The sequence below is a fragment of the Mandrillus leucophaeus genome, unplaced genomic scaffold, assembly GCF_000951045.1.
Source record: "Mandrillus leucophaeus isolate KB7577 unplaced genomic scaffold, Mleu.le_1.0 Scaffold20, whole genome shotgun sequence".
Lineage (NCBI taxonomy): Eukaryota > Metazoa > Chordata > Mammalia > Primates > Cercopithecidae > Mandrillus > Mandrillus leucophaeus.
In genome coordinates, this window is record NW_012102032.1 from 2433517 (window position 1) to 2456263 (window position 22747).

The 22747-nt window shown below is 42.1% G+C and overlaps 1 long non-coding RNA gene across 1 annotated transcript in view; it reads left to right on the forward strand.

The window, feature by feature from the left end:
* Positions 1–22747, forward strand: part of LOC105539071 — a 129889-nt gene that overhangs the window by 3565 nt on the left and 103577 nt on the right. Inside the window, exon 2 of the long non-coding RNA XR_001005999.1 lies at positions 19580–19695. This is a non-coding gene — a long non-coding RNA (uncharacterized LOC105539071). The remainder of the gene's footprint in view (positions 1–19579; positions 19696–22747) is intronic.

Genomic DNA, 22747 nt, shown 5'->3' on the forward strand with positions numbered 1-22747 from the left:
GCAGTGGTGCGATCTCAGCTCACTGCAACCTCTGCCTCCTGGGTTCAAGCGATTCTCCTGCCTCAGCCTCCCGAGTAGCTGGGATTACAGGCATGTGCCACCACGCCTGTAATTTTTGTATTTTTGTATTTTTAGTAGAGACAGGGTTTTGCCATGTTGGCCTTGCTGGTCTCGAACTCCTGACCTCAGGTGATCAGTCCGCCTCAACCTCCCAAAGTGCTGGGATTACAGGCATGAGCCACCATGCCTGGTTGGATTTGTTTATTTCTAAAATATTGTATGTTTGTATCTATCTTCACACATGCAATTCAATTCACTAAAATATATTAATATTTTCTTACAAGTGTATAGATGATATTACTTTTGTGGCCATACAAGAAGTTTCTTGAAGTTCAAACAACAATTCATATAGAATATTCGACAACCCTGTTTTTCTGGATAAAGCTTGAAACCGTGGAGAAATGAAACATCATCCTACCCTCAGAGAGCACACAGTCTAGGAAAAATGATTCCATTTGAAATAATTCAAATACATTTTAAGCTCAGTAGGTTTATTAATATTAGGCAACAATAAATGACTGCTTAGTATTCTTCATTTTATCCTTTAAAAATTTTGGCATTTTGATTTTTCTTTATTAAAAAATATACTTTAAAAATTAGAGAGGGAAAATGTCTTTTAACCTCACTGAATAAAAGAAAATAATTGAAACTTTAATTTTCATTTTAAAAGTAATTACATGCAGTGATAGCCTAATTTTGATGGCATGGTAGTTAACAGACAGCTGCTTTTATTTTAAATGGAATTGCATTTTTAACAGAAACTACTCTCATTGTTTGCTTTCATCTTCTAAATAGGAAAGCCAATTTGAGGGTTGAATATTTATCTGGCGCGTTTGATGGAGCCAATTAAGATAATTCAGGTTAATAGAAAAAAATAATTTAATATGTTTCTCACTTAGCTGATTCATAAAGTTGACAATGACTTCTATCTACAACAGCTATTCCAAAAAAGTCTGTGATAAATTCAGCCTTCTTCTTAAAGGAAAAACAAAATACTGTAAATTTTACTCAGAACTCATATTTTTAAACTTCATTAATTGTACACAATAAATTGAAGTGACAATATTTATATAATATAGATTTCAAGATTATCTTCTCAGCATGTATGAAGATTGATTATGATGTTTCATTATAGCTATGCACCTACTTACATTAAAAATTAATGTATCACAGCAGTGTCTTTCAGGCAGTAGTTAAAATAAAAAGAAATACTTCACTAGATAGGATAAATACTAACAAGAGGTTGCTGCAGACCCCAAACTGCAACTTTTTTTTTTTTTTTTTTGAGATGGAGTCTCGCTCTGTTGCCCAGGCTGGAGTTCAGTGGCGTGAACTTGGCTCACTGCAACCTCTGCCTCCCAGGTTCAAGCGATTCTCCTGCCTCAGCCTCCCGAGTAGCTGGGACTATAGGCACACACCACCACGCCCAGCTAATGTCGTATTTTTAGTAGAGACAGGGTTTCACCATGTTGTCCAGGATTGTCTCGATCTCTTGACCTCGTGATCCATCTGCCTCAGCTTCCCAAAGTGCTGGGATTACAGGCGTGAGCCGCTGCACCTGGCCTGATGATTGGGTATCTTAATTTTTACCTGGGAGGCTAGAGTCACTCGTGTGACTACAACAGGGTGGGTTTTTGGTTATTTTTGTGATTGTTTAATGTGTTTGTCTGTGTTCATGTTCAGATTGAGTAAGTTGCAATCTTGTTATTGTCTTGTTCCACCATGGTGACAGAGTGACCTTGTATGATTACCGTTGTTATTCTGTGAAAACTGCTTATCTTGCGTGAGGGAACGCTACAGACTAGTTAGCTGCCAGCTGCAGGCTGTCAGGGTCGTCTTGTTGTTTATCACATTCTCAATCAGCTATTAAGCTTGGACTCTGACATGTGCTTGTTTCCACAGAGGACTTTAGGAAACCCAGGTCACAACGTGTGACCAAGAATTGGGAAGAGGGATAGTTCCCCTGTTTCCGTAGAGTTTCCATGCAATGACTTTGAGAGTTTGCTGCCTCAGGAATGCTCTGGGCCTGATGGCAGCATCCTCTTCAGGACTGGGGTCAGGGGGTGAAAGGGAGCTGCTGCCCTCCAGTGGCTGTCTGGGAAATTACATCAGTGACTGTTCCCCCAACTCACGGTTAGATTTTCTGGGAACTTCCCTGAACATGGCGAGGCAGAGCAGAAGGAAAGAAGATTTGCCTGGGAGTAAAAGCCAGCAAGTTTTCAGGTATTACTGTTAATATGGCCCCGTTAGTACTCTCAACTTGGTGAAGTCTGGAAAAATGTGGATTATGTGACTATAGGTCTTTGGTAATTATATATTGTGTTGCTTTTATAATCAGAGACGGTATCTGTTGAAGATAGAAGAATAAGAACTTAAATATTTGTGGCCAGGCTGGGTGGCTCATGCCTGTAATCCCAGCACTTTTGGAGGCCAAGGTGGGAGGATTGCTTGAGGCTAGGAGTTTCAGACCAGCCTGGGCAACAAAGCAAAACTCCACCTCTAAGGAAATTCTTTTTTAAAAATTAGATGGACATAGTGGTGCATATCTGTAGTCCTAGCTACTTGGTAGGCTGAGGCAGAAGGATCTCTTAAACCCAGGAGTTCAAGGCTGTGGTGAGCTATGATCATTCCACTGGACTCCAGCCTGGATGACGGAGCAAGACCTTGCCTCTCTATAAAAGGACCATGCAACTTAGAAATACAGCACAATTAAAGATAAGAGGGTTAGAAAAGTTTTTAATATCAAGGGTTACATAAATAAAGATTAAAATTTCACTTAAGTTGGAAAGGATGCTGAGAAATTGGAATCATTCTGCATTGCTTTTTTTTTGTTTGTTTTGTTTTTTTTTGAGACGGAGTCTCGCTCTGTCGCCCAGGCTGGAGTGCAGTGGCCAGATCTCAGCTCACTGCAAGCTCCGCCTCCCGGGTTCACGCCATTCTCCTGCCTCAGCCTCCCAAGTAGCTGGGACTACAGGCGCCCGCCACCTCGCCCGGCTAGTTTTTTGTACTTTTTAGTAGAGACGGGGGTTTCACCGTATTAACCAGGATGGTCTCGATCTCCTGACCTCGTGATCCGCCCGTCTCGGCCCCCCAAAGTGCTGGGATTACAGGCTTGAGCCACCGCGCCCAGCCTCTGCATTGCTAATGTGTGTGTAAAAATGTGAAGCTGCTGTGGAAAACTATGTCAGTTTCTCAAAAAATTAAACACAGAATTACCATATGATCCAGCAATTTCACTTCTAGGTATATGCCCCAAAAAATTGAGAACAGGGATTCAAACCGATATTTGTACATCTGCGTTCATGGAGGCATTACTCACAGTAGCCAAAAAGTGGAAATAATCAAAATGTCCATCGACAGATGAATGGATAAATAAAATGTGGTATATCTATTCAATAGAATATTATTCTGCCTTTTCAGAGGAAGAAAATTCTGGTACATACTACAACATGGATGAGTCTTGAAGACATTACGCTAAGTGAAATAAGCATAAACAAAAGGACAAATAGTGTATGATTTCATTTATATGCGCTACCTAGCACGGTTGAATTCATAGAGACAGGAAGTAGTATGGTGGCTGTCAGGGGTTGGGGAGGGGAGAATAGAGAGTTACTGTTTAATGGGCACGGAGTTTCTATTTGGGAAAATGAAGGAAGTTCTGGAGATGGGTGGTGGTGACGGTTGCACAACAATGTAAGTGCACTTAATAACACTAAAGTGTACACTTACAAATGATTAATATGGTAAATTGTATGTTTTGTATATTTTACCACAATTAAAACAACAGAAACAAAGACAAAAAAACCTGATTCTGAGCCCTAAGCCAAACCAATTGTGTTGGGAAGAACAAAGGGGGAGCAAGGGAGCAGGGTCTGAGTGTAGGCTTTTTAAAAAGCTTCTCAGCCAGGCACGGTGGCTCATGCCTGTAATCCCAACATTTTGGGAGGCAGAAGTGGGTGGATCACCTGAGGTCGGGAGTTCAAGACCAGCCTGACTAACATGGAAAAACCCCGTCTCTACTAAAAATACAAAATTAGCTGAGCGTGGTGGATAATGCCCGTAATCCCAGCTACTCGGGAGGCCGAGGCAGGAGAATCGCTTGAATCTGGGAGGTGGAGGTTGCAGTGAGCTGAGACTATGCCATTGCACTCTAGCCTGGGCAACAAGAGTGAGACTCTGTCTCAAAAAAAAAAAAAAGAAAAAAAAAAAGCTTCTCAGGTAATCCTCCCATGCATAATGAAAATAGAGAACCCCTGACCCAGATGATGTCTAAGATCCTGTTTTGCTTCAGCGGTCCATGATTCCAAGTAAAATGACCCAGCAAGACTGCCAACATTTTGCCCAGTTTCATAAATAAAAGTAGCAGCTTCGTTTGACAAATTGTCTGAATCCAAGTTGCTAATGAACGTACACTGCTTTTTTTCTAAGCTATTTTTTTCTGCTTATTAATTTTACTTCTTTTCCTAAAATGAATTGATCTTTTCCACAAAGTTTCATTTGACAGATGTACAAGTTTCCACTCAAATAAGACTTTTATATGCAACAACAGACTCTGACATAAGTTGTTCTTATAGAGAGAGGATGCGGTATGTCTACATTCAGCAAGATGTTTCTTTGCCAAAGCTAATCTGTTTTGAAGCCTGGCATTTCTGTTTTACTTGTCACAAATATCCAAATATGTTTTTTACCCAAGGCTTTATTTTACAGTAATACTTTCGAATAATTTTTTTTCTTGATAAGTTCTTGTAAAATAATTGATTAGTAAGCATTAAAAGCACTGAGAAGGTTTTCAATAATGAACATTTGAAGTGACATAACGGAAGAAAAACTTAGGTTAGTTTTCCAGAAGTTTAATTGTTTTATAAAATAGTTGTTTTGAAATATTTCATTGTCCTTATGCAATAATCACAGAATGTTGAGAAAGTCTACAAAATCAGGGCTAAGTCAAATTAAAGATGAAATGGAAATTATTTTTAAATGTTTCATATCTAAAATGAGAGAATCGATGCATGTGAAATAAAAAGTAATAGCTTTCCATTCTAGGAGATTTTTTAAATGTACATAACATATACATCTTCTAATGAGTTTCTTTGCATTTTCTAATGAGTTTTGAGTAAAAATTATTCTTAGCAAAACAAGCTTAATTGAATTCAAGCTTCTAGAAGTCAATATTTAAAACTTTTTGCCTTTCTCTGTTAGAATTCTGACTTGAAAATTTCACTTTAAAACACATAAGTTCTCAGTGAACTACGTGGCATAAATGTGCTTTATCCCGACAATCGCTATGGAATTATTGAATCAATTTGCACTAACAAAGGAGCATATTTTTGTGCTTTTAAACCACATCAGATACTGGATTCAGACAAGGCATTTATTCTTGAAATCAGTTCAGAGCAGTCAAAAGTCCTGATAATGAAATGTATGATTTATCTGCTTCCTGTCCTGGAAGGAAAAAAAAGTATGGTTTCAAAGAATAAACACAGTATTCTCTCTCTCAATCTCTTTCTTTTTCTTTCAAAAAAAAAATTTATTGAACATTTATGTGCCTTTGCTCACTCCTATGTACACAAAAAGAATATATCACATTCTTTGCCTTCAAAGAGCTCACAATGACATGGAGGAAGCAGACAAATAAACATATAATATGCAATGATAAGCCTAAACAAATAAATACATACTATGCGTATATGCAATATGATTAGATGCACATGGTATTTCAGAAGCACAGAAGAGAGGTACCTATACTGGGAAGAGAGAAAGGGAAGGACGCAGAGAAGGCTTCCCTGGAGCAGGGCGCATCTGAGCATGTACTATTTCTTTGAATTAATATAGAGAGTTTCTTATAATTTGTGATTAAAAAGCACAAAATATACTTTTTTTTTTTTGGAGGCAGACTCTCACTCTGTCACCCAGGCTGGAGTGCAGTGGTGCAATCTGGGCCTCAGCCTCCTGAGTATCTGGGATTATAGGCATGCACCACCCTGCCTGGCTAATTTTTGTATTTTTAGTAGTTTTAGTAATTTTTGTAATTTTGTATTTTTAGTATTTTTGTATTTTTAGTAGAAACGGGGTTTCACCATGTTGGTCAGGCTGGTCTTGACCTCCTGACCTTGTGATCCACCCGCCTTGGCCTCCCATAGTGCTGGGATTACAGGCATGAGCCACCGTGCCTGGCCAACATACTTTTAATGTATTTTGGGGTTTCATTATTTTACATTTAAACATTAAGATCTGGTTTTGTATAGAAAGCATTTAGTCTTACAAAAACAAAGTAATGTCCTCTTTGGTTTGAACAGAAAAGGTCTCAAGAAGGAAACGACAGCCACTCCAGTCTTTCTCAGCCATTGCCTGTGAGGCCCACCTCTCTATCTGGGCTCTCTCGTTTTGATTCCCTTCACTAAAATTACCACCCCTGTTCCCAGCAGTGTGGCAAATGCCCTTTTGCTGAGAACCAGAGAAACAAGTCTCCCGTTCCTCCATGATACCCCACTGAGTCTTGTCTAAAATTTAAAAATAATTAATTTCAGTAAATAGGCCGAGCACAGTGGCTCATGCCTATAATCCCAGCACTTTGGAACACTGAGGAGGGCAGATCGCTTGAGCCCAGGAGTTCAAGACCAGCCTGGGCAACATGGTGAAACCCTGTGTCTACAAAAAATACAAAAATTAGGGAGGCATGGTGGTGCACACCTGTGGTCGTAGTTACTCGGGAGGCTGAGGTGGGAGGACCGCTTGATCCTAGGAGGTTGAGGCTGCACCACTGCACTACAGCCTGGGTGACAGAGAGACCCTGTCTCAAAAAAAAAAAAGTCAGTAAATATAAATATAATAATATATTATAGTATGCAAAATATAAATATATACTAATGTATAAATATATAAAATATATATGATATGATAATATATAAAATAGAAATAAGAACCAAGGCAGTCTAAAAAGCATCTCCATCGATCTATATTTCTTCACATGGCATTCCAGGATTTTCATAGCCCGGCCCTCGCTTTCTCTCCAGCCTTATCCCTTGCTATTTCTCATTGTATATTTTGCACTTCCACAGTGTCTGATTGCTCTCAGTGTCCTAAATAGGTCAATGCTTGCTCATACTTTCACACCTTGGAACACAAGGATAGGGTCCCCTGCTGGGGTGTGAAATAACTTCTGTTCCTGCACCTCCTCTTCAGCTGTCACCTTCTCTGTGAGGCCATCCTTAACTTCCCAGGCTGAGTAGACACCCCACCTTAGGTTTCTTGAGCATTTGGGCACACACCTTTACATCTATGCTTCCCAGACTTTCCTGAATATACGACTCAACTATAGTGTTAGTTAAAAAACAGATTCTGGGCCGGGTGCCGTGGCTCATGCCTGTAATCCCAGCACTTTGGGAGGCTGAGGCAGGCAGATCACAAGGTCAAGAGATGGAGACCATACTGGCCAACATGGTGAAACCCTGTCTCTACTAAAAATACAAAAAAAAAATAAAAATTAGCTGGGTGTGGTGGCACGCCTGTAGTCTCAGCTACTCAGGAGGCTGAGGCAGGAGAATCGCTTGAACCCAGAAGACAGAGGTTGGAGTGAGCAGAGATTGCGCCATTGCACTCCAGCCTGACAACTGAGTGAAACTCCGTCTCAAAACAAAAACCAAAAAACAGATTCTATAACCCCAGAATTTCCATGGCAGAAGTCTGGCAAGTTAAGTTCCATATTTAACAAGCGGTCCTGGGGATTCCCATCATGAGAAAAGTTTTGAAAACATTGCTCTGTGTCATGGCACTTCTCATATTGCATTACAACTGTTTGAATTACTGGACTCTTAATAGCCTGTGACCTGCATCTGTTCATTATTGTATTCCTAGTCCCAAGACAACGCCCAACTCATGGAAGGAAGCAAAATTTGAATGAATGAAAATTTGAATGTGTATGTTTAATTTATTTATTCATTTTTATTTTATTTTGAGACAGAGTCTCACTCTGTCACACAAGTTGGAGTGCAATGGCATAATCTCAGCTCACTGCAACCGCCGCCTCTTGAGTTCAAATGATTTTCATGCCTCAGCCTCCTAAGTAGCTGGGACTACAGGAATGAGCCACCACTGCCAGCTAATGTTTGCATTTTTAGTAGAGATGGGGTTTCCTGATGTTGCCCAGGCTGGTCTCAAACTCCTGGGCTCAAGCAATTCTCCCACCTCAGCCTCCCAAAGTACTGGGATTACAGGCGTGAGCCACTGCACCCAGTAAGTTGCTCTAAACTCTGTTTGTTCCTCTTTCTTAGCACCTCAACTAGCGACTTCTTTTCCAGTATCCAGATGCTTCACCTCACCAAAAGCTCACCAGTGGTAGGATAATGACTCAGTTTTCTTTGTATGAAGAGAACGTTAATAGTTCCTACTTCGTGAGTTTTTTTTGTGAGAAGTAAATGGAATAATATATGTAAAACACTTAGCACAATGTCTAATATTAGGAAGTGCTAAATAAATGAGGTAATAATAATGACAAAGACCAGTCAGACAGAGTCACTTGGGAGATGTCATTCCCCTTGTGAAGCCAAAGTACAAAAAAGGAGCCCACAAAGTGATGCTTTCAGCCATCTTAAAGGATATACTGGAAGATTTAAAAACCCTTTCTAGCTGATCACGGTGGCTCACGCCCGTAATCCAGCACTTTGGGAGGCTGAGGCGTACTGATTGCTTGAGCCCAGGAGTTCAAGACCAGCCTGGGCAACATGGTGAAACCCCATCTCCACTAAAAAGACAAAAATTAGCAGGGTGTGATGGCACGCACCTGTAGTCCCAGCTACTCGGGAGGCTGAGGTGGGAGGATTGCTTGAGCCCAGGAGGTGGAGGTTGCAGTGAGCTAAGATGGCATCACTGCCCTCCAGCCTCCGTGACAGGGTGAGACCCTGTCTCAAAAAATAAATAAATAAAATACAAACCCTTTCTTCTGTTGCCAAATTTCAACATCCTTTCTGATTCAGCCTCTCTTCCCCATCACTGTAATAACCCACATTTCATGGCAAAAAAATAGTATTATCAAGAGAGACAAGAAGAGTTGGCACACAAATACAAACTTTGTTCCTACCTGGAAGAGTTTGTTCTTGGAGATTTTCTCTAAATATTTGTCTTTTGAGTTCTTAGCTTCTTATAATGTTTAGTACCTTCCCATAACCATACACACTGATTTCCAAAGGATTAGAACTTTAATCACCATCTTGACATCTCCCCACAATGTCCGGTACCAATACATCAATACCAGAATGTCATTGTTTCTGTGCTAGGGGAAAGATGATGGCCAAGTATTCTGGGTCCAAAGCGAATGCAGGTTATTGACTCTGTTTAACAGACAAAGAAATGCAAAATGACAGAAGGCTGCATTGTTGCCTAATCCTGGACAATAAAGGAGAAGAAACATTAACCCAAGAGATTTGGCCGCATGCCCAGGCTGCTTAAGTGCTAATTCACAATAGCTCTCTGCTCTGACTGGTTATCCCATCCCCTTTTAACCTCCTCACACAGCACAATTTTCCCCTGCTAAAGGCCGATCTCCTTGAAAATATAATCTTTACCTACTTTAAACTGCCAAGATCCTTTAGGAGCTTCCTAGTTAACCTTTTGACGCTGACACTTCACAACATATTTGCAGTCTTTCCAAGCCTAGGCATCTGCTCCAGCCTACTCTGGTGCCTTCTGTAAGATTCAGATCAGAATGACCTAGGAGAAGATCTAGGTCTAGGGGGAGTCGTCTCCCCAAAGTATATCTATCTATCTTATTACATTATAATGTAATGAGATTTGAAATGTAGAATCTATAATAAGACACAAGGTTCTTTTTAAAAGCCTGAAAGCCAGCTGGGCAGGGTGGGTAATGCCTCTAATCCCAGCACTTTGGGAGGCCGAGGTGGGCGGATCGCTTGAGGTCAGGAGTTCAAGACCAGCCTGGCCAACATGGTGAAACCCCGTCTCTACTAAAAATACAAAAATTAGCCAGGCGTGGTGTCACATGCCTGTAATTCCACCTACTCGGAGGCTGAGGGAGGATAATCGCTTGAAGCCAGGAGGCAGAGGTTGCAGTGAGCCGAGATTGCACCACTGCACTCTAGCCTAGGGAACAGAGTGAGACTTTTTCTCAAAAACAAAACAAAGCAAAAGCCTAAAAGCCATTACATTTTATTTATTTATTTATTTATTTATTTATTTATTTATTTATTATCTTTTTTGAGACAGAGTTTTGCTCTTGTTTCCCAGGCTGGAATGCAGTGGCATGATCTTGGCTCACCACAACCTCTGCCTCCCAGGTTCCAGTGATTCTCCTGTCTCAGCCTTCCGAGTAGCTGGGATTACAGGCTTGTGCCATCACACCCGGCTATTTTTATATTTTCAGTAGAGACGGGGTTTCACCATGTTGGCCAGGCTGGTCTCGAACTCCCGACCTCAGGCGATCTGCCTGCCTCAGCCTCCCAAAGTGCTGGGATTACAGGCGTGAGCTACCGTGTCTGGCCAGCCATTACATTTTAATGTGAAACCACCATAATAGCAACACTATTCTGAATATGTTACCATCCTTATCCCATCTTGAGACACACTCAAGTGCTTTTAGTTGGAAATGCAGCTAACTAGCAACGTTTCCTTTTTTCTGATATTTAAAGTTGTGAGGCTGAATTTAGACAGAGTATAGACAGAGAAAAGACATAATAAATCACTTCTCAAATAAATGAAACTTCCTATATCAAATGACTTAATTATTTGCATTCAATTTGTCTGCCATTGTGTGGTCTGGCTCATGTGACCCTTCCAGATTTACAAAGCATTTATTGAATGCCCGTTATGTAGTGGACATGGTTCTGGGTAGAATCTCAAATGTTATCTTATTATTATCCATCATCTTTTAAGCATAAGGAAACAAAAGTTTAGTGAGTTTAAATACCTTGTCAGATTCTGAACATAATTCAAAACTGGTGCTACACCATTACTTCCTCTACCAAAATATAAAAAAGCAAGGTATCTTTGTACAAAGAGGAATTGAGAAATAAAATTTCCTCTTCTTTGTTTTCATAATTTTCTTTCTTTTTTTTTAAAGACAGTGTTTTTGCTCTTGTTGCCCAGGCTGGAGTGCAATGGCTCAATCTTGGCCCACTGCAACCTCTGCCTCCTGGGTTCAAGTGATTCTCCTGCCTCAGCCTCCCGAATAGCTGAGATTACAGGCTTGTGCCACCACGCCTGGCTAATTTTTTGTATTTAGTAGAGACAGGGTTTCACCATGTTGGTCAAGCTGGTCTTGAACTCCTGACCTCAGGTGATCCACCTGCCTCAGCCTCCCAAAGTGCTGGGATTATAGGCATGGACCGCCGCGCCTGGCTTGTTTTCATAATTTTTTCATTCAAGAATTTTTTTTTTCTTTGAAAGACAGTCTTGCTCTGTCACCCAGGCTGGAGTACGGTGGCACAATCTCGGCTCACTGCAACCTCTGCCTCCTGGGTTCAAGCAATTTTCCTGCCTCAGCTTCCCAAGTAGCTGGGACTACAGGCATGCACCACCACATCCAGCTAATTTTTGTATTTTTTAGTAGAGACGGGGTTTCAGTATATGTTGGCCAGGCTGATCTCAAACTCCTGACTTCAAGTGATCTGCCCACCTCGGCCTCCCAAAGTGTTGGGATTACAGGCGTGAGCTACCGTGCTGGCCCATTCGAGAATATTTATTGAACACTTATTATATGCCAGGTACTGTCCTAGACAATAGGAATGGAGTAGCAAATGAAATAGAATGTCACAGAGCTTACAGAGCTTACATAAGAATGGGAGCAGACAGAAAATAAGCAAATGTCAACAGGTAGTATATAAATAAGATAGCAGTAAGTGTTAAAAGCTCCACATTGCTCAATCTAGTAATAAATTTCCTGTCCTCATTTTTCTTGTCCCAGAAATCAGCACCTAGTGCCCCTCGTACACAGCTGATCACTCCCTCCTTGATGCATTTTCTTCACTATATACAGCGGCAGCTACCCCAATGGCTATTCTTTCTTAGTCTGCCTTATTGGTTCCTCCTTATCTTCCTGACCTCTAAACATGGGAGTCCCAGGACTTGGCCCTTATATCTATTCTCTATCTATACACATGTTTCATTCAGTCTTGCAGTTTGATTTTATTTTATTTTGTTTTGAGACAGAATCTCGCTTGGTCATCCAGGCTGGAGTACAATGGCATGATCATAGCTCACTGTAACCTCAAACTCCTGGGCTTGAGTGATCCTCCCGCCTCAGCCTCCCAAAGCACTGGCATTACAAGTGTGAGCCACTGCACTGGGCCTCATTCAATCTCACAGCTTTAAATACTATCATGCACTAATGAGTCCCAAATATATATTTCTATCCTAGTCCTCTCCTCTGAATGTCTGAGTGTCAGACCTTGGATATCTAATAGGTATCTAATAAGTAACAAAAAAGAACTGGCCAGGCACAGTGGCTAACACCTGTAATTCCAGCATTTTGGGAGGCCGAGGCAGGTGGATCACTTGAGGTCAGGAGTTCGAGACCTGCCTGACTAACATGGTGAAACCCCATCTCTACTCAAAATACAAAAACTTAGCCAGCTGTGGTGGCATGTGCCTATAATCCCAGCTACTCACGAGGCTGAGGCAGGAGAATTACTTGAACCCAGTAGGCGGAGGTTGCAGTGAGCCGAGATCATGCCACTGCACTCCAGCCTGGGCAAGAGAGCGAGACTCTGTCTCAAAAAAAAAAAGAAAAGGACTGAAACTTTATCCCAAACTTCCAGTTGCTTAGGACAAAAACTGTGGAGTCATCCTTGACTCTTCTCTTTCTTTCATCCCAAAATCCAATTTATCAGCAAATCCTATTTATTCAGCAATCAAAATATACCTCTTATCTGTCCGCCACTCTTCATTTCCACTGCTACCACCCTGCCCTAGCCACCAACATCTCTCATCCAGATCATTGCAATATTCTCCTCCCTGTATTCCTGGCTTCTGCCCTTGCCCCCTCCATTCAACAACCAAATTAATTCTTTTAAAATATTTTAGCACATGTCATTTCAAAAAGAAAAAAACCTGCCCAGTGGATTCCCATCTATATTGAGTAAAACCATAAAGCTCCAATGTCTGTGAAGGGCCTGGATGGTTTGAACTTGTTACTTCTCTGAACTCATCTTCCATCCCACCTTCCTTCCCACTACACTTTTAACACTCTGAGTTTTTTGTTTTGTTTTGTTTTTCTTTTTGTTTTAGTTGAGGCAAGGTCTCACTCTGCTGCCCAGGGTGGAGTGCAGTGGTACCATCATGACTCACTGTAAGCTCGAACTCCTGAGCTCAAGTCATCCTCCCACCTCAGCCTCACAAGTAGCTGGGACCACAGGTATAGGCCACTGTCTCCAGCTAATTTTTAAATTTGTTGTAAAGACAGAATCTTGCCCCGTTGCCAGGGCTGGTCGTGAGCTCCTGGGCTCAAGTGATCCTCCTGCCTCAGTCTCACAAAGTGCTGGGATTACAGGTGTGAGCCACCATGCCTGGCCACGTTTAACACTTTGGCCTCACTGTGCTGTAAGCATCCACTCCACTCAGGGCCTTTGAATTTTCTGTTTCCTCTTGCTGGAACCCTGCAACCACTCATGGCTTACTCTCTCACATATTTTAGGTCTCTTCTGAAAGTTACCATATCTGTGAGATGTTCCCTGAATCCCTTATAACACTTCCTTCCCCTTGTCCAGCGTACAGAACTTTTCATAACTGATTCACAATATATCTATTTACTTTTTCTCCTTCTTTTCTTCTCACTAGAATGTCAGTTTCTTTTCTTCTTTTTTTTTTTTTTTTCTGAGATGGAGTCTCACTGTGTCACTTAAGCTGTAGGGCAGTGGCATGATCTCGGCTCACTGCAACCTCCACCTCCCAGGTTCAAGTGATTCCCTGCCTCAGCCTCTCGAGAAGCTGTGATTAGAGTCCCGTGCCACCATGTTCAGCTAATTTTTGTATTTTTTTTAGTAAACACAGGGTTTCACCATGTTGGCCAGGCTGGTCTCAAACTCCCAACCTCAGGTGATCTGCCCACCTCAGCCTCCCAAAGTGCTGGGATTACAGGCGTGAGCCACCACGCCCAGCTGAGAATGTCAGTTTCAAATGCGAATCTAGGCCCACAGGGAGTTGTCTGTCTTATTGACTGATGTTTTCCTACACTTGGATGATACCTAGCACACTGAAGGTATTGAATATTGACTGACTGAATGATTCATGGCTAGGAGTTAGTTTCAAGTAATAGAAATCCCAGCTGCAACTATTTAAAGCAGCATTCCCCAACCTTTTTGGCACCAGGGACCCGTTTTGTGGAAGACAATTTTTCCATGGACCGTGAGGGATGGTTTCTGGATGAAACTGTTGGCAGTACAGTTAGTACATCAAGCATTAGTTAGATTCTCATCAGTAGCCTGCAACTTAGATCCCTCGCATACTCAGTTCACAATAGGGTTCATGCTCCAATGAGAATCTAATGGCGCTGCTGATGTGACAGGAGGCGGAGCTCAGGCGGCCATGCTCGCTCCTGTTTGCTTGCCACTCACCTCCTGCTGTGCTGCCCTGTTCCTAACAGGCTGTGGACTGGTCCATGCCTAGAGGTTGAGAACACCTGATTTTTTTTTTTTTTTTTTGAGACAAAGTCATACTCTGTTGCCCAGGCTGGAGTGCAATCTGGGCTCTTGCAAGTCTGCCTCCCAGGTTCAAGCAATTCTCCTGTCTCAGCCTCCTGAGTAGCCGGGATTATAGGCATGCACCACCATACCCAGCTAATTTTGTATTTTGAGTAGAAACGGGGTTTCTCCATGTTGTTCAGGCTGGCCTCAAATTCCTGACCTCAGATGATCCGCCCACCTTGGCCTCCCACAGTGCTGGGATTACAGGCGTGAGCCACCACACCCGGCCAAGGACACCTGATTTAAAGGAAGAAAAAGGAATTTATTGGCTTGTGGAACTATCAAAGAACAAAATTTCAACAAATCAAGTTTAAAGACCCTTTTGTTGGTAATTCATGAATTGGGCAGCATTTCTTCTATAAAATACAAAGGCACCCTGAGGAGCTGAGCAGAGGAGCTGGGCTTTACAGGCAGAAGAGGCAGCAGAAAGCAGAAACAAGGAATAAAAAGCAGTTTGGTTGTTTCAAAGTCACTTTTCTTATAGGATTAAAGCAGAAGGGACTTCCTTATCCTGCTGGCCCAGGTTGATGGGGCCTCTTTGGATTGGTTGCTGTGAATCTTCCTTTTCTTTGGAAAACTGATCCACTTCTAAGTTCAGTTTGACTACGTAACAGCTAGCATGAGTGACTCCATTCTGGTTTGGTCTGATATGTTGGGGCCCAGTGCAGGAGCTCAGTCCAAACCAATGGCCTCACTGTAAGTTTTACTTAACAGAACTAAAAAGCCAAGGAATATACAGGCTTCAGGTATACCTGGAGTCGGGGCTCAAATGATGTTACCAGGACCACTGCTCTCCTGATGTCTCTGTTTTTCCTGCCTCTATTCTGGCTTTATTCTGAGGCATACTTTCATTTTATGGGAGGCAGATTGTAACCAGTAGTGGCAGGTGGTTTATGACCTTATAGAGCTACAGGCAGAAAAAGAGAAAGCTTTTCATTGCCATCAATATAAAGTTAAGTCCAAGCTGGGCTTGGTGGCTCACACCTGTAATCCCAACACTTTGGGAGACCAGGGCAGGTGGATCACTTGAGCCCAGGAGTTTGAGACCAGCCTGGGCAACATGGTGAAACTCTGTCTCTACAAAAATTAGCTGGGTAGGGGGGCGTGCACCTGTAGTCCCAGCTACTCAGGAGGCTGAGGCAGGAGGATCAATTGAGCCTGAAAGCTCCAGGCTGCAGTGAGCCATAATCACACCACTGTACTCCAGCCTGGGTGACAGAGCCAAGACCTTGTCTCAAAAATAAAATAAAATAAAACAATATAGCCGGGCGCGGTGGCTCAAGCCTGTAATCCCAGCACTTTGGGAGGCCGAGGTGGGCGGATCACGAGGTCAGGAGATCGAGACCATCCTGGCTAACCTGGTGAAACCCCGTCTCTACTAAAAAATACAAAAAACTAGCCGGGCGAGGTGGTGGGCGCCTGTAGTCCCAGCTACTCGGGAGGCTGAGGCAGGAGAATGGCGTAAACCCGGGAGGCGGAGCTTGCAGTGAGCTGAGATCCGGCCACTGCACTCCAGCCTGGGCGGCAGAGCGAGACTCCGTATCAAAAAAAAAAAAAAAAAAAAAATATAAGTTAAGTCCTGGGCCCGACATGAATTGGCCTGAATTGTAACATGTCTCCTCTCCCCAAAACCCATCACTGTGGCTGGGAATGCCATGATCTGATTATCCAGGTGCCATGCACATGCCCCCTCCCAGAGCTGAGGGTGGAACCAACATGGCAGAATTCCATGGATGAAAACCATGATGCTGCCAGTTGACTAAAGTTTGATAGATGCTGAGTCAACAAATAATGAGTGTCCGTTAGATCACCTATTGCTCACATTAGGCAGTCTCTAGTCTCTAAAGTAGCCACACAGCAGAATCACAGTGGTACCAAAACCAAAGGAGAGCCCAGCCTAGCTGCTGGAATGGGAATCCACAGGAAAACTGCAGCCTGGCTTTGCTGAAACGGGTCAGCCACAGTGCATTTTCAGTGTTGGCAGTACAGCCTAAGGATGTGACAAGATCCTTACAAGGTGACTCACAGCCACATGACATTTCTAAATGTGAGGAGAAAAGCTGAATGTCCCGATTGTGGCCATCAACTTATTGCCTCTTTGAGGATAAAATAATTCCCAGCTTTGGTTTCCTCCTCAGGAAACTCCAACTGGTAATACCTACCTGGTGAGTTATTGCAAAGATTAAAGAGGGGATCATGAGAAAATAGTGCTATCGCGCCTGGAAGAGAACAGTCATCTAATAAAAGTTAGTTTCCTTTCCCCAGACTTAACTACTCTGCTCTATTTTAATATAATGTATGCGAGTCACGTGTTTATGACATGCTAAACAGGCAACGGTTATAGGGCACTGACGAAGGGTTGGCCAATGGTCTAAGGACTTTATATTCAATAATCCATTTAATTTTTGGTTCCTCCCCACAAGTCTTTGGGGAAGAAAACATTATCCCCATTTTAGGAGATGTCCTGAAAGGTTGAATAACTCACCCACGGTCTCACAGCTAGTTCGTGGCAGAAATTATTTCAAACGCAGGCATTCTGACTGTAGGGCAGATGCTCTAAACCAGGACACCATACAGCCTCGTCCTGAGAACATCTATTTCTTCCACTCTGAGCTGTTTGTCTTATTTCTCCTGTCAAAGGACGCCACACAAACCAGCACTTAATAAATGTGTGAATTTTGCCCTGGCAGATGGTAGAGGAAGGAATAAAGATGCAGAGGGAAGTGGACATGTTGGAATAGATATTTTCTGTGAGGCCAGAAGACCTCCAGAGGATTATGCTACACACATAGGCCCAGAGCTTATGCTTCACTTGCCAAGGCCATCAGGAATACTCCAGGGAGAAGGTGCCAGCATCAGTGAGAAGTTCAGTGCTAGCAAGGGCTGTGGGTAGGAGATGCTGTCACAGAGCTTGGTTCATGGATAGCAATGAGCATGGTGGGCTCCTGAAGCAAGAGGCCAGGGGGCAGCACTTAACCTCTAGAAGCCAGAGGGTTGTAATTATAGTAATGAACAGCAAAGCAGAATGGCAGCCAAGGGAGCTTGATCCAAAGAGAGTTGTGGAGATAGTTCACAGAGTATGGTGTCCCAAAGGACAAAGTCAATGACCAGTCAATGGGGATGCTGCTTAATATGCACCATCAAAAGAAAGCAAGAATGAGGCTGGGTGCGGTGGCTCACGCCTATAATCCCAGCACTTTGGGAGGCCAAGGCAGGCGGATTGCCTGAGGTCAGGAGTTTGAGACCAGCTTGGCTAACATGGTGAAACCCTGTCTCTACTAAAAATACAAAAATTAGCCAGGCATGGTGGCAGGCACCTGTAATCCCAGCTACTCGGAAGGCTGAGTCAGGAGAATTGCTTGAGTCCGGGAGGAGGAGGTTGCAGTGAGCCAAGATAGCACCACTGCACTCCAGCCTGGGCAACAGAGTGAGACTCCATCTTAAAAAATAATAATAATAATAATTAATAAATAAATAAAAGCAAGAATGGAGGAGCAGGAGACTGCAAGAGGTTGCCCTAATGAAACGTCATGGTTGGGAAAACAGCAAGAGTTCCATTTGAACTATAAAATATGGCTCCTGCCCTGGCATTTTGAATTCTTCGTGACCATGAATCAGCAGGTAAGAAGAGTTGCCATCTTGGCAAGGGTAATTGCTCCTGATTAGCAGGAGGAGTTTGTGTTGCTATTACAAGTGGGGGCAATGAAGAATACGTAGAGAACTCATGCAGTCCACTTGGGTGCTTTATGATACTCCCTGGCCCAACTGAGAACATACATGGATGAGTACAGCAACCTCAGCTTGAGATAAGTATGGTTACCAGTGGTTTCATTCAAAAATGAAAGTTTTGTCACACCACCAGCAAGTCACTGAGACCACTAGAGATGGTAACTGAGGGAGAGTAAATTTGGAATGGATAGTGGAGAAGGGAGAGGATAAGTATCAGTTGCGATCCCAAGATCAACTGCTGTGACAAGGGGTATAGTTCATCCCACTGATCTGCCTCTTTTAAGTTTATCTGCAAGAAGAGAGGCACACTGGAACCCTGGAGGAGCTGTTCCCTAAATGGGATGGGAGTTGCATGGTGCACGGGGTGGACCGTGGTAGTTGTGAAGACACACCACTTGGCTCTCCGTTCAAGAAATAACTTCCATTCAGCTGCAAGGAGAGTGGTTAGTTGACAGCCTCCAACTGCAGCAGCTTCAGACCACCTCAGTTTTCAAGCTAAGGCCACACTCTTCCTGAACCGTCTCCAGATAATAACCAAACATAGTGGAAGTACTAGGGGCTGGCTATTTCTGGCCAAAGCGGATATCTTCTAATCGGCAGTCTTTGCTCTGGTGTTTCCCATTGAGTTGGCCAAAACTGTCAGGTGTGCATTGTACTCTGAGGTGCTCCTGTTCAATCCTGTTTCTTCCCCACTTTTTTTTTTTTTTTAATGAGACAGAGTTTCGCTTTTGTCGCCCAGGCTGGAGTGCAATGGCGCGATCTCAGCTCATTGCAACCTCTGCCTCCGAGGTTCAAGTGATTCTCCTGCCTCAGCCTTCTGAGTAGCTGGGATTACAGGCATGTGCCACCATACCTGGCTAATTTTGTATTTTTAGTAGAGATGGGCTTTCACTGTATTGGTCAGCCTGGTCTCGAACTCCCAACCTCAGGTGATTTGCCCACCTCGGCCTCCCAAAGTGCTGGGATTACAGAGTGAGCTACCGCGCCCAGACTCTTCCCCACCTTTTTTGTTTGTTTGTTTTTCACAAGTATCAGATTAATATCATGGCCCAAAGGCTTTATCTGTCCAAGCTGCTGATTCTCCCTTTTTTCTTTAACAGGCATTTCACCTGAATCAACTGTTTGTGTTCTTCACTCGGTCTCCTCACCTGCTTCCTGGAAGACCCAGCTGACACAGATGGTTACAAGAAATGATTTCCTCCCTATAAAACTTTAGGTAAATAAACTCTTTGAGCTTCACTTTTCTCCCTGTGGAAGGAGCATATTATTAACTCTCTCGCTGGGTAGTTGGGAGGCTTAAATATATAAATTTTAGATTTTTATGAGAATTAAGGGAATGTGTGTGAGATGTTTTGCAAACAACCTAGCACATAGTAAATTCAATAACTTATTCAAATGGAAGAGATAAAGGCAGCCATGTGTGGGAACTTATTCGTTTTCTTTACTCCTGATGGATATGGCCGTTTGCCTAGCACTGGAGAAGCGTTATTTTTTTCCCCATTGCTATTAACATCTTTGCCTGCAGTAAGAAAAGAAGTAATGGTTATGCCAAACCAAGAAGATGAGAATAGACTTTAAGTACAAGCGATTGTAGTGGTTTTTTAAAATATATATATAGTATATAATATTTAAAATATATATATACATTTATATTTGCTGATAATATTTAAAAATATATATACATATATATATACATTTTGAGATAGGGTCTTGCTCTGTCTCCCAGGCTGGATGGAGTGCAGTGTCATGACCACAGCTCACTGCAGCCTCAAGCTTCCGGGCTCAAGTGCTCCTCCGAGGTTAGCCTCCCAAGTAGCTGGGACTACAAGTGCACGCTACCATGCCCAACTAGTTTTTAAATTTTTTTGCAAAGACGGGGCCTTGCTATGTTCCCAGGGCTGGTCTTGAACTCCTGGGCTCAAGTGATCCTCCTACTATGGCCTCCCAAAGTGCTGGGATTACAGGCATGAGCCACTGTGCTCAGTTATATATTTTTAAATGATATAATAATGACAATGAAAATTTCAGTTGGAGATTGAATTGTGGTTATGTAACCAAATGATTTAAATCCGCAATGTTAAAACAGGAAGAACACTACATATTTTCCATATCTGAAGACTCTATTACAAGATTGGGTAATTTATTCTTCTGCAATGAATTTTGATGTAGTATTCACAAGTCCATAACCAAGATATATTTTAGTTTTCAATAATATGTGGTTTCCTTTTTAAATCACAACGTTTCATTTGATTTCATTCTCATGTATAAAAATGTACACATCACTTTGGGCTAAGTTTTCGGCAAAGGTAGAAAGTGGAATACCATTAGGAACTTTATCCAAATGCTTCGAAGAGCATAGCTCAGCAAAAAAAAAAATTTCCCCATCTAGGGGCTACAAACTGCCTATGATAAGGTTTGTACTGAGTTTAAGTCACATCCGAAGTACATTTATGGTACAGGCATTTATTAAAGTATTTATTACTTCCTCTAGCAAGCCCTTTAGCTAGTGGAATTTTAAGACATGTAACCTGGAGGATTGACTTAACTATATTCTGTATTTGATTTTAATGGAGAAACTAATCATTACAGTGCGTGAAACTACGAGACAGAAATAACCATCCTTTAGGAGAGAGGCTAAGCTTTTTATGTTTAATTTGGTAATTTTCTGACAGCCACACCATTTTCTGCACCTGTTGTTTAAAAAATTAATTTGGAAGAAATTTCCTTACTGTAGGTGGACAATTTGAAAATGAAAAATTCTTACCCTGTGAATTTCTCACCCGGAGCACTTTAACTTTTCCACCAAGCATGTCCCCCTCCCTTCAACTCAAATCAATGAATTAACAAGTTTGAATGCACATGCTCTTCCTGAAAAAAAAAAAAAAGATTTTTTTTTTTGTTATCTCTGTTGGTCTTGCCAATTAGAATAAGAAGACTGCTCTTTCTGTTTCTTAGAATATCATCCTAAATTTCTGTTTCAACCACTGTCCTAATAACTTCCCTGAATGATCAGTTGGATATAAAATCATAAAGACATACCTGGTTTGGAATAATAACCACATTTCCCCCACTCTTCTACTTTAAAAAGACGTTAGACCTTAACATCATATAATCCACATATTCCATACCTAGTCATTAGTTGCTATTCACAAAAGTAAAGTCATGTCACTCATGTAATATTTCTTTCTGTTCCACTGCTCCTGCCTGCAAGTGTTTAGAAGCTCTTCCTATCCCTGTCCTTGCTTCCAACATTGCACACATTTTCTTCTCGTGCTTAAAAATAAATGTCAAGTTCTTGATCTTTTGTTAAAGATTCATTGCCAAAGATGGTTTCACAGCAGGAGCCTTCCTAGGGAGAGAGTTGGCTCACATTCCTGCTAAGAATGTAACCTGGGAATGATGGAAAAATAATTATAATCAATGTCAGAGAGCATATGGTTTTCTACCGAGAAGCCTGCCAAGTAGGACCTGCACTAATCCTTTCCATCCATTATCAGCCAGTTGACTCTAACAGACAAATTCCTCATATTTGGATAAATGAAAGTCCAAATCTCACACATATTTCTCCCACATCTGAGAGGTTTCTGAGTGAAACCAGTGAATGCCTTGCATTTCTGAAGGTTAGTTTCCATAAAACTACATTATTGTGTTTTCTTGTCTGTAAATGTGGGATTGCCTTATTTCTACTGCATCCTTTAATGTGGGTGACCCTCTAAGGTCAGTACACACATAGTGAAAGACATGAGGCCATTCTAATATGTACATTGAAAAGAACCACATTTTAAAAGCTTTGTGGTGATGTGTGTTTCGGCTGGATACACCCCAACAGTATGTGTCGTGTTTTTAAAAGAGGAATTATGCTGAGTTAATTAAGTGGAAGCAGAAACACCTGGTGCATATCATTATGGAATAAGGCTCTGGGTGATTTAATTAAGATCTTTATGGTTACCAAGTGGCTTTCCAAGTATTTTTCCACTGAACTTATATTTTACTTTACCTTCCACCCTGCTTCTCTTCAGATATATGCCAAGTGGTATATAGTTCTTTTTTTTTTTTTTTTTTTTTTGGTGAGACAGTCTAGCTCTGTTGGCCAGGCTGGAGTGCAGTAGTGTGATCTCGGCTCACTGCAACTCCTGCCTCTCAGGTTCAAGCGATTCTCATGCCTCAGCTTCCCAAGGAGCTGGGATTACAGGTGCATGCCACCAAGCCAAGCTTATTTTTGTATTTTTAGTACAGACAGGGTTTCACCATGTTGTCCAGGCTAGTCT